Below are 12,519 nucleotides of genomic sequence, written 5' to 3'. Positions count from 1 at the left end.
TCTAAAGACCTTTGTGATGTTAAATTGCGAAGCTTTTTACGTTCAGGGAAACGGGGTGGTCATGGCGGCATTTGGAGTTTCAATCACTCGCCAAAAAGCAGTAATCTGCTGTCACTCGAAAACACAATGTCCAATCTCTCCCAAAGGTCGTAGGCATGATTAGACTCGAGCTCGGATATGTTTGTATGCCATTTGTACATAATGGTTAGAGCGCCACCTAGTGGGACGACTATAATCCTGGTTGAATAAGATGAAATGTTAGCTGGTGGTTAAATGCATGAAATCCATCAATGTCACATCAGATCGGACATGCTGGTATTAGGTTTTGGGCGTGGCTCGACACGCCAGGGTGCGAGGGCCCTCATAAAAGTTTAATTAGTTCCTCCACACAGAGAGCATTACTAAAGCAACACTTAAATAAAAAAAGAAAAGTCACTTCTTAAAATATGTTTGTCAAAAACTGATTAAAGAAACCGAAATAGAGAGGTTGAGTAGATAAACAAAAATTAGAAACAGTAAGAAACAGGGAGAGAGAAACAGCGAGACAGAGAGAGTTGAAGATTGATATGAGAGATGACCCATTCTAGTTAAGTCACAAAAGGCTCAGGGCTATTGCTGCCATTAACTTTGATGCAATGGGTTGCCATCAAACTTTATACTGATGCTGAATTTCTGTGTCTTGCGATGCTTGGAAGACATGTACCAGTAAATACACATAGAGGACAACACATTCACAGCTCCACACACACTGAATACTGCCATGATATAAATGGGAAAAGGGTGCTTGATGTGTAAATAATACCCTGAGCTTGGACTATAATCAAGGGTGCAGAACTATGCTCTGAAAGAAAAACAGCTACAACCAACAACAATTTGGCTACACTGTAAAAACTAACCTATGGAATAAAACAATTAAAAAAATTGAAGATATTAGATAGTGCGTCAAACATCAAACATAGTTTCTCCCAAATGTCAAGAGCAAAGTGGCTTTTTAAATCTAGATTTAAAGGCCAAATGACCATAAAACCAGGAAAAGGGGCTGTACTTAGTTTTAGCCTTTGGTATTTCTCGGTTCTTAGTTTTTGTCCTTGTACTTTTAAAACTTCTCAAGTTTCTTCTTCCTGATGTTGCCATCAACTGGTATAGCAACTTCTATCACTATGGACTTCTTCCTCTGCCTGCCCACCACTACTCTGTTCGGCTGGTTAGCCATCACCTGTTTCTCTGTCTGTATCTGAAAGTTCCACAGGATTTTAGATGATTCTCAACCATCCTTAGGAGATTATCCCATTTTGATGTCAGGACTTCCAGGCCATACTTGACTCAGTTGTTTATGTATACTCTGGCAGGTTATGGCGTTAATGTATGCCTTGCCTGATAGCGTCTTGCATCCTGCAGTTATGTGCTGGATTGTCTCAGGGACATCTTTGCACTGCCTGAACCTGGGGTCTTGCCTGGTGTGGTAGACCCCAGCCTATACTGCTCTTGTGCTTATAGCTCATTCCAGTGCTGATTAGTGCATCTGTGCTGGCTTTCAGTCCAGCTTCATCCAACTATTGGTAGAAGATTTTTAGTATCAGCCATTTTTTCTGTCTGCCATACCTGTCTTTCCATGATGTTTCCTTTTAAACAACAAACAGCACAGCATAATCAGTGAAGACCTTTGTCAGGTTGAGTCTCTGTGCTCTAATAATAACCACATTCTTACTAATGTTGAGGGTTATCTCTCTTCAGTGACCTTCAGTGAACATTATCATCATTCATCCATCCATTCTCTTCCGCTTCCCAGCTACCATAGGGCGAGAGGGAGGGTACAGCCTGGACAGACTGCCAGCGTGTCACGTCCTAAGAACAAACATTATAAATTATATGTATTTCTTTGTGTCATTACCATATCTAAATGTCTACTATTCCTTAAAAAAATAAAAAGTTTCCAAATAACTGATATACAGTGGAAATTGTTTTAAAAAACTGTTTTTTTGTTTTGATATATTTTTGCTTCATATTAGTCATACTGAGTTACAATCCATAATTTTCAGTTCACATGCTTTTTACTTCATAACTGCATCAATTTGATAACCATAATCACCAAAATGGAATTAAATCTTAAAGCCAATCTGCTTGAAAAAAAAAATGAACATCATTGCAAAAGAGCCTGTATGAGCCTCTTTTCCAAAGTAGCTGGTGAATTCATTTAAATATGTTTAACTTAATGTTATAGTGTTAAAATAAATCAGTGAAAAACCCTCATTATAGATGTAATAAAGATGATAATCAATAAAATTCCGCTATTTACAAAAAGTTTGCTTAACTGAAATGTAAAAAAATTGAAGTGCGAGATAATGAATGTTTACTGATTGTGGGACAAGCAGACTCGGAAAGGTAATGGCAAATCAAAGACAGACAATGGCTCTTAACTCTTTAACAACCAAAATTCATACACTCCTAAAGGACTTATTTTGTAATTTTGGCTGTAAAATTAATTTATAATTAATAATAATTAATTTTTCAGGAACTATTTGATTTTTCTCTCTGGCGCAAAATGGTTGAGGAGTAAGGTAATGTGAAGTGCACATTGTAAAATCTATGTGGAGCTGATGTTCATGAGAAAAAAAAATATTTTATGCCACACAGCAGGCATTCAGTCCTATACAGAACCCAGACATATAAATAACAGCATTTTTTCCCATTTCTAAAATTTTCTTTATCTCCTTTTATGTCACACTATTCAACCATGACATGCATTGAACTATGTAAATGAATTTCCAAAGTGAAAATGACGCTGAGAAACTAGAGCTTAATGTAAAAGGGGTTGGAAGATCTTAAGGTCTTAGCTGCTAATCTGCGTCATCATCAATATAGTTTCACTGTTCTTGCTGTGGACTATAGCATGTTGTCCCAAAAAAACAAGTTATCTACTTATAATAAAAAAGGTTTCACTGTAAACATTCTGTACATCTAGGTTCAGGGTACACAAAAGCTAAATATAGTCAACATATCCATGTGTATGTGTGTGTGTTAAAATCACAGCAATCACACTGGAAATTGCTGAAAAGGCGGATGTCTGTCTGCCTAGATAATTGAATGCACATGTGTCATTGTGATGCTCTGACCCTGCCATGACCACAACAGATTTGGACAGCTCTCATCCCAAAGTCAGAGTGGTCCTGCTGGGACAGTTGCTCTGAGCACAGCTTGTACATGTGGGTCATTTTCCTTGCTAGGATACTGGACCCAAATCCCTCTGGGTAAAAAATCACCTGGATGGAGAACAGAAAAACAGTTATAGTGATTATAGATGCAGCTGAGCTTAAGTCAATAAAACAGATCAAAGAAAAAAGAATTGATGAATCATTTTATAGAGACACAGTATATATGAGAAATTAGGATAACACTAAAACTGCCAGTTACTTCTGCAATATGAAAAGAAGAAAGAAAGTGTACTTTATTGATCCCCATGGGGAAATTCCTCTCTGCATTTAACCCATTCACTCAGTGAAGCAGTGAGCAGCCATTGGGCGCAGTGTGTAGGGACGGTACCTTGCTCAGGGGTACCTCGGGGTAGCTGTTCAGGGAATCGAACCCCCGACCTTCCAATCATGGGGCCACCATTCTACCTACTGAGTAGTTTACACAAACTTAACATTAAATAATAATTGCTAATCATTTGAAATGCTGATTTATAAGTCAGAATCAGGTGTGCGTTTGTTTTGTGTGTACCTTTGCAGCTTTGGCATTTTGCATGTTTATGAGTTGCTGAGCAATGACAGAGAACACTTCAATATTCATTCGGTTAAATTTGTCAAAACAACACCAAGCTCCTGACAGAGCCAGCCCACCGAAGAACCGCCCCATTATCTGTACAATATTGTGATTGATTAAAAACAGATCTGTCTGTGGAAAACTGAGACTAGAAAACCTGCCAGACACTCACGCTGAATACAAATACCTGCAATTCAATTGCTAATTTTAATATTTCAAAGAAGCTATTGCACAGCTTTGTGTGCGTGCGTGTGTGTGCGTGCGTGCGTGCGTGTGTGTGAGGCATCAGTAATTTCCACTTGTCTCACAGACAGTGGAATAAAGTATTACAGATCGCCCTATATGTTGGTAAGCCACACAGGAAGATCTGGACGAAAAATGGGATTCCAGCCTGGATAAATCCAAACACCTGTCCAGCTTTAATCTACTTCAGGTGTTGTTTAACAATAACAAACTACAGAAGACAGAGAGAATGCTTTCCCAGCTGTCTTGTCAGTATGGGCTTTCAGCAATACTGACTCCAACCTATCTGAACTGCAAGAGAAATAATTGAATAGCACCTTAAATGAAAAGCACAGTAGGTTTCAAATTAAAATTCGGTGGGGCATTTAGAAGTTTGTGGGGTTTTAGAATAAAGATATATTCAAATATTCAGTCAAAAGGTTATTACATATGGATTAATATTAACAAGTTGTGTTATTGTTAACGGATCGTAATTGATGGGAAAAAAATGATGAAACAAATAAACAAACAAACAAAGAGAAAACAGTTTAAATATATTTATCAAGTATGCTTGAATCTTAAGTTTTGAATTTTCTATTTTGTAAGACAGAGTCATTGTTTGGGTCCTGTACTAAATTTATACTCTAATTAATGCAAATTTAAAAAAACAAAATATTTATCGTCTTAATAATACATGTTATCTATTATAGCTACAGTTGAATTCCTACCACTGATTTCCGTAACTCAAACAGCTACTAATCAAGAGGTAAACAGACAATAGAGAACAGTTACATTAAATAAGAAAGATTAATGCTGCATAGTTGCACACGACCATATAGTTTAACTGCCACAAAGCAATAGTGCCATCTAATGGTACATGGTAGTAGATTCAGTCAGATTGTCACAGGCAGCACTCTGTTAAAAACATATGTTTGCAATGTAGTACATTCAAAGTTATTTAAAAAAGACACAAAAAATATTCCTGTATTGACAAAAAGAGATAACAGAAAAAGAATGGATGCATGTTTCTATGAAACTGAAAAAGACAGAAAAAAACTTACTCGAAACCCTAACCTGTATGGGATTCAAGAGAAGTCGAAATGAAACAACACACCATTTACAAAAATGTGCCACAATGTAAGTGTAATTTATGCAACCAGTTTTACATCAATAATACTTTATTTACAAGTGTATGTGCCATTTTAAACCAAGGCTCAGTCAGTGTAAAGCAGGTATCAATAGATATAGTCCACATTATTAGAAGCTGAACAGTTGCACCTTTTTATTTCTCCAGGCCCTGTATTTCAGCACTTTTAATATGTGTTAAATTTTGACAAAGCAACCTATCGCAACTGTCAAAACTGCGTCTGTTATAGCTTTGGTATGTGTGTCTGCCGATGGAAGGTGTACAATAACATGTACAGATGATTTAACTGTTGAGCAAAACAACAGAATGTAAGCAGAGCAAATATATGTATTAACAAACTCTCATTGGTACATTCAGCAGAACAATAATCCTAAAATATGAGTTGAAAGTTGTTACAATCAGATGCAATAAAGACTTCAAAGAGTCTGTCTAATTGAATTCACCATCATTCTGATTGAGCTTGTTTGTCAAACTAATTTGTAAACTCTGCATTTTAATGTGCTGTATAAATATCTCTATTGAATATGTTGATTAACTATTACTAATAATATATGATGATTTTGTTAGTTGTTTTGTGCTCTGTTATATTTGACTCTGTTTAATCTCTCACATTTTTAAGCAGAGCACAAAACAAAAAAAAATGGAAAACTGTTTAGATACTTAGAACTGGAACTCTACTCTTTTCTACTCTATTTGAGCACTCAAAGCATTTTCTTACTACAAGCCTCATTCACACATTCACACAAGTGCTTTTTTCTATGCCTAACCACTTTAACCTAAAACTCTACATTCAGATAGATGCACTGGGAGGAACTGGGATATAACCACCAACCTTTTGGCTTGTGGACGACTGGCTCTCTATTACTGCGAGTGGTGTGATAACCATTCTAGGAAGGTATCCCAGATATTCATAGCCGTAAATGCATGTGGACAGCTCAATTGTTGCTACACAGTTGTTTAAGTTCATGTCCCACTTGAAGGATAGTTGTCTCTGCCATTCAAGTCCAAGTTGTACCTGATATCAATCAAAAGAAAGCCTCGAGTCAAGTCAGGTTTTAAACCTAAGTTACACTGATCACAGGAAAAATCTTCAGTTAAATCTTGTACATATTATACGTATTATATTAAGCCAAGAACAGACGTTTATCAATGGTCAACTGACGCTGGTCTATCGTACCTTTTCCCAAACTAGATAGGTGACAATGTCCCTGGCATGGATATCGATGGTGACGACATGGCATTTGTGTCAGTGGTGATGTCATTAAAATGTGCAGGCTTGTTTGGTCAGGTTAAAATTTAATCACACAATAAAGAAGGCACAGTGAGAATTTGTACTGCCAAACGGTCATGGTCTCTCTCCAAGTGTGTTTCCACGTCCCTGCCCTACATCATCTGTGATATGGTCAGCACCACCTGGTGGACGCAAAAACAAAGTGAAATTAAAATCTCGTATAAAGAAAGAGTAAGCAAGCACACACGCACACACACACACACACACACACACACACACACTGGACACCCATCCCACTAATCACAGATACATAGATTAATGTACACACACACTCTCACAAATTTTGTGTATATGTGTGTGTGTGTTCTATGTGTGTATCTGCGATGGGTATCCAGCCACCACTTATTCCTCCGTAGACTTCACCTGGTAGGCTGTAATGGCCTCCTTGCTAAGCTGTTGCTGTGAGGAAAATCTAGCATCCTCCACACTGCAAAGCCAATCTTCGACGTTCCCTCATGCACAGAGCAGCAGAATCACTTGGGGATGAGGATTTGATTACATCTGTTGTGTCTTGTTATGATATACTGTAATTTCCAGAGGAGCAGAGAGTGGACTTCATCTGAATACAGCTGTCAATTATAACACTCTTGCCAACAAAGTTTTCGTGACAATACCGCTTTTCATTTTCAAATGTTTTAATTTTGGGTACAAATTAAAACTGGGAATGTCCGTTTTTTGCTTTAAATGCTGTCTGTAGGAGTTCTTGCATATTGCAAAATAATTCTCACCACAGTGAGAGAGCTGAAATTTAAAATTCTGCAACTGCAATTAAAAATTACATAAACTTTATGATTAGAATGACTATTATTCAAATTAATAATACTGTTATGCAAAACTGTTCACTTGAAAGATGTGCACGCAGGCTTTTTCTTGCTTTCAAATTACTGGATACCTAACAGCAACTGGTAGCTCAATCGGTGGTCCAATCTAAGGATTCTAATCTGCCAGATAGATGAGTATAAGCGATTTTATGAGATATAAGGTTTTTTTTTTTTTTTTTCAATTTCTATCTACCCTTTTAGTAAGGACTGGAACAAGAAAATAACAGGCTGAATAAAACACAGTCAGAGAATAATGATCACAAGTGTGAAGGTTACTCAAACCTGACCTTTTCTCCCTCAGGGAAGGCCATATTCAGGATGTCTTTGCTATATATGGTCCTCTGTTCTCCAGCACCCACCATTTCTGGAGCACCAGAAGGTTCTTCGGCCAATAAAGCAAACTCTAGTCGTGTAATGGCATCAAAACACTTCCTGAGGTGAGCCTGCACTGCTTGAAGGTTATATGTCTGAGCCAGAATCTTTAGCAGCTAATCACTGGATAAGAAGCAAAATCTATACGTCTGAGAAAAAGCATAAATACAAGCAGAGTGTGCAAATAGTTAGAATTTAAGAATAATCTTCTTCTATTTTCTTTAAATGCAAAATGTAAAATGTAAAGAATTACAGATTTCTGTAGTACATAACTGAATTAAAGAAAAAAAATGATGATAATTGGCCATGATCTTCAAGTAGTCAGGTGTCAATAGATTAAACATAACTACAAATATGAAGTGAAAATTACAGCATATAGCACAAATGCTATTTAAAAGTTGACATCATTAAAGGAATAAATAGAAAAAAAGATCTAAAATTTGAAAAAGCTGCTGTGTTTTCAGGGCCTGAGATCATTTAAGATGGAGAAAGATGAAGTTGAAAATTGTCCATTCAAAATTTGAAATTATATCAGGAAATCATGACCGTCATATCCTCCGGACAACAGGAGAGGCTCATGATAAGTGCAAGAGGTAACATGATGATATGGGGTTGCAATCACACACATGGCAAGAGTAATGTTTATATCTGTTAAGCACCATAATTTCTTAATGAAGCAGGGAGGTTTTCGAAAAAGATAAGCTACAATCCAGCAAAAGACTGATTTTAAAACTACAACAATTGGCCTTAGTGGTCTCAAAAGAAGAGTAATGTAAGTGATGTGATGCAATGCAGTGAAAGAAATACCACTGACCCATTTTTTGAAAAGGGCTGCAGCTTTCAAATTGTAAATTTCAGTATATTAATATCTATCTATCTATCTATACATACATACATACATACATGGGGACAGAGCATCTCCTTGGTAGATCCCGCACCTGATGGTGACATGTGCTATGGGCTTTGAAGTTGGCATCTAGTGTCGTGCGCCACATCCCCATTGAGTTCCTGATGAAGGCTCTTTTAGGGTCCTGTTGATCTTTTATAGTTCTAGGCATTCCAGGATCCATATGTGGGGCATTGAGTCATAGGCCTTCTTGTAATAAATCCAGGCAATGCACAGGTTGGTCAGTCTGGTCTTGCAGTCTCGGCTGATTGTTCAGTCTACCTTCAAGCTTGGGTCCTCTACCAGAGGCCTGGAAGTTTGAGGGTCCTGGGCGGTATCTTAGCTGTTCCCAGGACTGCGCTCTTCTGGACAGAGATCTCCGATGTTGTTTCTGGGATCTGCTGGAGGCTCTCGCCTAGGTTGGGAGTCACTGCACCGAGTGCTCCAATTACCACTTGGACCACCATTACCTTCACCCTCCACATCCTCTCAAGCTCTTCTCTGAGCCCTTGGTACTTCTCCAGCTTCTCGTGTTCCTTCTTCCTGATGTTGCTGTCATTTAGTATCGCTACATCAGTCACTACGGCTTTCATCTTCCGCTTGTCTACCACCACTATATCTGGTTGGTTAGCCACCACCATTTTGTCCATTTGTATCTGGAAGTCCCACAGGATCTTAGTTTGGTCATTCTCCACCACCTTTGGAGGCATCTCCCATTTTGACCTCGGGACTTCCAGTCCATACTTGTCAGAGATGTTCCTGTATACTATGCCGGCCACTTGGATATGGCGTTCCATGTATGGCTTGCCTGCTATCATCTTGCACCCTGCTGTTATGTGCTGGATTGTCTCAGGGGCATCTTTACACAGGCTGCACCTGAGGTCTTGCCTGGTGTGGTAGATGGATCTTGGGCTCAGAGCTTGCTAATGTACTGTCATGATTAGTACCTCTGTGCTGTCTTTCAGTCCAGCTTCAGCCAGCTACCGGAAGGATGTCTGGATATCAGCCACCTCCTCTATCTGCCGGCGATACATACCATGTCCTTCCATGATGGTTCCTCCTCTTTCTTGGATTTCTGCTGCCTGGGATATTCACTGAGCACGCAGTTGGAGCCATCTTCCTGATGCATTTGTGGATGTTGCCTCATCCTGGACTGTGGTCCTGAAACTCACTAGTCCCCAGCCTCCTTCCTTCCACTTAGCATACAGCCTCAGAGTGCTGGACCTGGGGTGAAACCATCCATGCATGGTCAGGAGCTTCCTTGTGTTTCCTTGAGGCGACTTTTGTTGTGATTTGGCGCTATATAAATAAAATTGAATTGAATATGTCAGTGGCTTTTATCTCCTCCTTTGACAAGCTTATTATCCCAGCAGGGTACCTGATCACAGGCAGGGCGTAGGTGTTGATAGCCTGGATCTTGTTCTTGCTGTTCAGCTGACTCCTCCATTTACTTCTTTACTTCTGAGAAACTAAAGATGCTATTTTTTATACTTTATATTATTTTAGTACTATTTACTTTCCCAGCTTTCTGTTACCCTGGTCTCAACTTTTTGGAGCCATGTTCCTGCAATAAAATTCAAAATGTGCTAATTTTCTCATAAAAATAGAAAAAATTCTCAGGATAAACAAAGATCGGTTTTTATTTGCATTTTGCACTTTGATACTTTTGGAAATGGGATTGTTAAAACAAAAAAGATGCTGTTTGAAAATGTTTCAATAATATAAAAAGAGTACTTTGTAAAGGTCTGCTGTTGTCGTGTGTAACAAACAAATGTGTGCAGAATATCCTGGGAAAGATGATGCTCTTGGACTCCAGGTAAGCTTCTAGACACTTCTGTAGCTCATTAAAAGAGCATTTTCCACTAAACAGTCGCCAACAGATCTGTTTGGGATATCAACAAGGCATGTGTGCTGTCTCAATATATTCACTTGCATAAATGCATATGTTTTCATGTTTCTTTCTCTTTCAGCATTAACATGCCTATGCCTAATTTCTATGCATTCTGTTTGGTAAAATACCACACTGTGTGGCTGCTTTAAGGTCATTGGGTATCTTATTAACTTTAGCCACAATCTCTTTCCAGGACTTCCCAACCTTGAGAAACATATTTGACTCAGCAGGCAGTTGCCTCTTGATGTCTTCAGCCAAAAAGATACCTAGGTATAACCAGTTTCTTTGGCATGTGAGCCAATCATCCTGGAGAGAAGGTAATAAAGGATGGAAAATAAGAAATAGATAAGAAATAGATTGGAACAGAAGACAGTGGGGACAATGTGAGCAGACAGAAAATTAAGAATGTATTGGAAATTAATAAAAAGACAGAACACTGTTACCACAGAACTGTTCCATTACATCAACTACTGAACTCAGTGAACTTTGAAAATGGATATATTTTGCAATTTTGTTTTTTTTCTGTAGCCACTAGGGAGAGCTGCTGTTTAGCATTTAAGGGTAGAGTCAATGTGAATCAAAGCACATCTGCATTTAAAAAGTATACAAGCCTTTACTACTAAGACAAGAATCACTTAGAGCCAAATTAAAGATCAATCTATTCTTTTTTTTATAGCCTTTACCAATGTTTGGTTAAAGAGGATCAGCTGTCTTAGCAATTTGTCCACCCTCTGCTTGATGCGAACTACAAAGCATGAAGATGCTACTGCACACGCACAGATAATGCTGTCATCCAGGAGTACTTTCACACAAAAACAAACACAGAGGCACGAAGGATACGCAATTACAAATCTGAAACAATGCTGCTGTTTTACAATAGCCTGCATAAGAGTGCTACGCATTACAACCTGGACATCCTCTGTGCTTCCCAAGATAAGGATATCTTTGGAGGTACCATGAGACAGCATAGTAAACACGTGTGTTACTCATTAGAAGTGCTTCATCAACATGGGGTAACTATAGGGCATTTCTTGAATACCTTTTTGTATCCATGTATATTCTCCTATAAACATTAATTTTCTGAAAGAAAGCTGGCGTGTCTGATAGAGTGCTAAATGTGACTCCGCAGCCAAAACAGCTCTGTTTAGTAGAATGCAGGAAGAAATAGCCAACCTGCCTATGTATGCACCACTAAAGTTATTACCATGAACCTATCTGCCAAGTAGGTTATGTTTCTGGTAGCATTTTAGTGAATTCTGATAAAAACTTGCAGGGGCATAGTGTAGTCATGTTAACAGTCCATTAAAATTTGGCTTACAAAATTTCATCTGGGATTAATAAAGTATTTTGTTTCTGATTCAACCACCAAGGTCTTCAAGGTTAATTCATTGAGTTACTCATTGGAAATTGACAAAAAGCTGTATAACCTAGAACAGCTACGCATGTTTCTTTTTCAGCTATTTATTTATGAGTGACTTATGTATGTATTTATATATATGTATATATTGTACTATTCTTAGTTAGTGTATTGTCTGTCTTGTCTTAATGTTGGTTTATAATGGAGCACTGTAACAAAAAATAATTTCCCCCAGGGATCAATAAAGTATTCTGATTCTGAAACTACGATTCTGTGTTGTGTATTGTCAACATAAAGAAAATGATTTGTAATGTAATGACCACTTAAAACTATCCTTAAAATTAAAAATTTGTATTGCAACATTTACAAAATGATGATTGGTATATGTGGATTCTAAGTATCACATTATAGTTTGCATCCAGACCTCTGATCTCACTTTAACATTTCATATCTGCCCTTCTTCCAAGTTGACCCCAAAATGTGTTAGATCTTTTAAAAAAAAGTATTTTCAAGAGAACGAGATATCTAGTTACTTAGAAATTTACTTTATATATTATAATAAGTTTAACTTATTTATGTCCAGTTACTTACAAATTAATAACTATTATCCATGACCTACTTGTACATGTCTATCTGTCAGGCTACTCTTATCCGATTTTTAATGCACTACAAAAATGTTAAAGTATTTTTAAAAAGAACAAAGAAAACAAAATGAATATATAAAATTTTTAATACTAATCCCTTAAAAGTAAATACTGCCCAGAGTGAGC

This window comes from Astatotilapia calliptera, chromosome 6, assembly GCF_964374335.1.
Source record: "Astatotilapia calliptera chromosome 6, fAstCal68.1, whole genome shotgun sequence".
Taxonomy (NCBI): domain Eukaryota; kingdom Metazoa; phylum Chordata; class Actinopteri; order Cichliformes; family Cichlidae; genus Astatotilapia; species Astatotilapia calliptera.
This window is presented reverse-complemented; position numbering follows the sequence as displayed.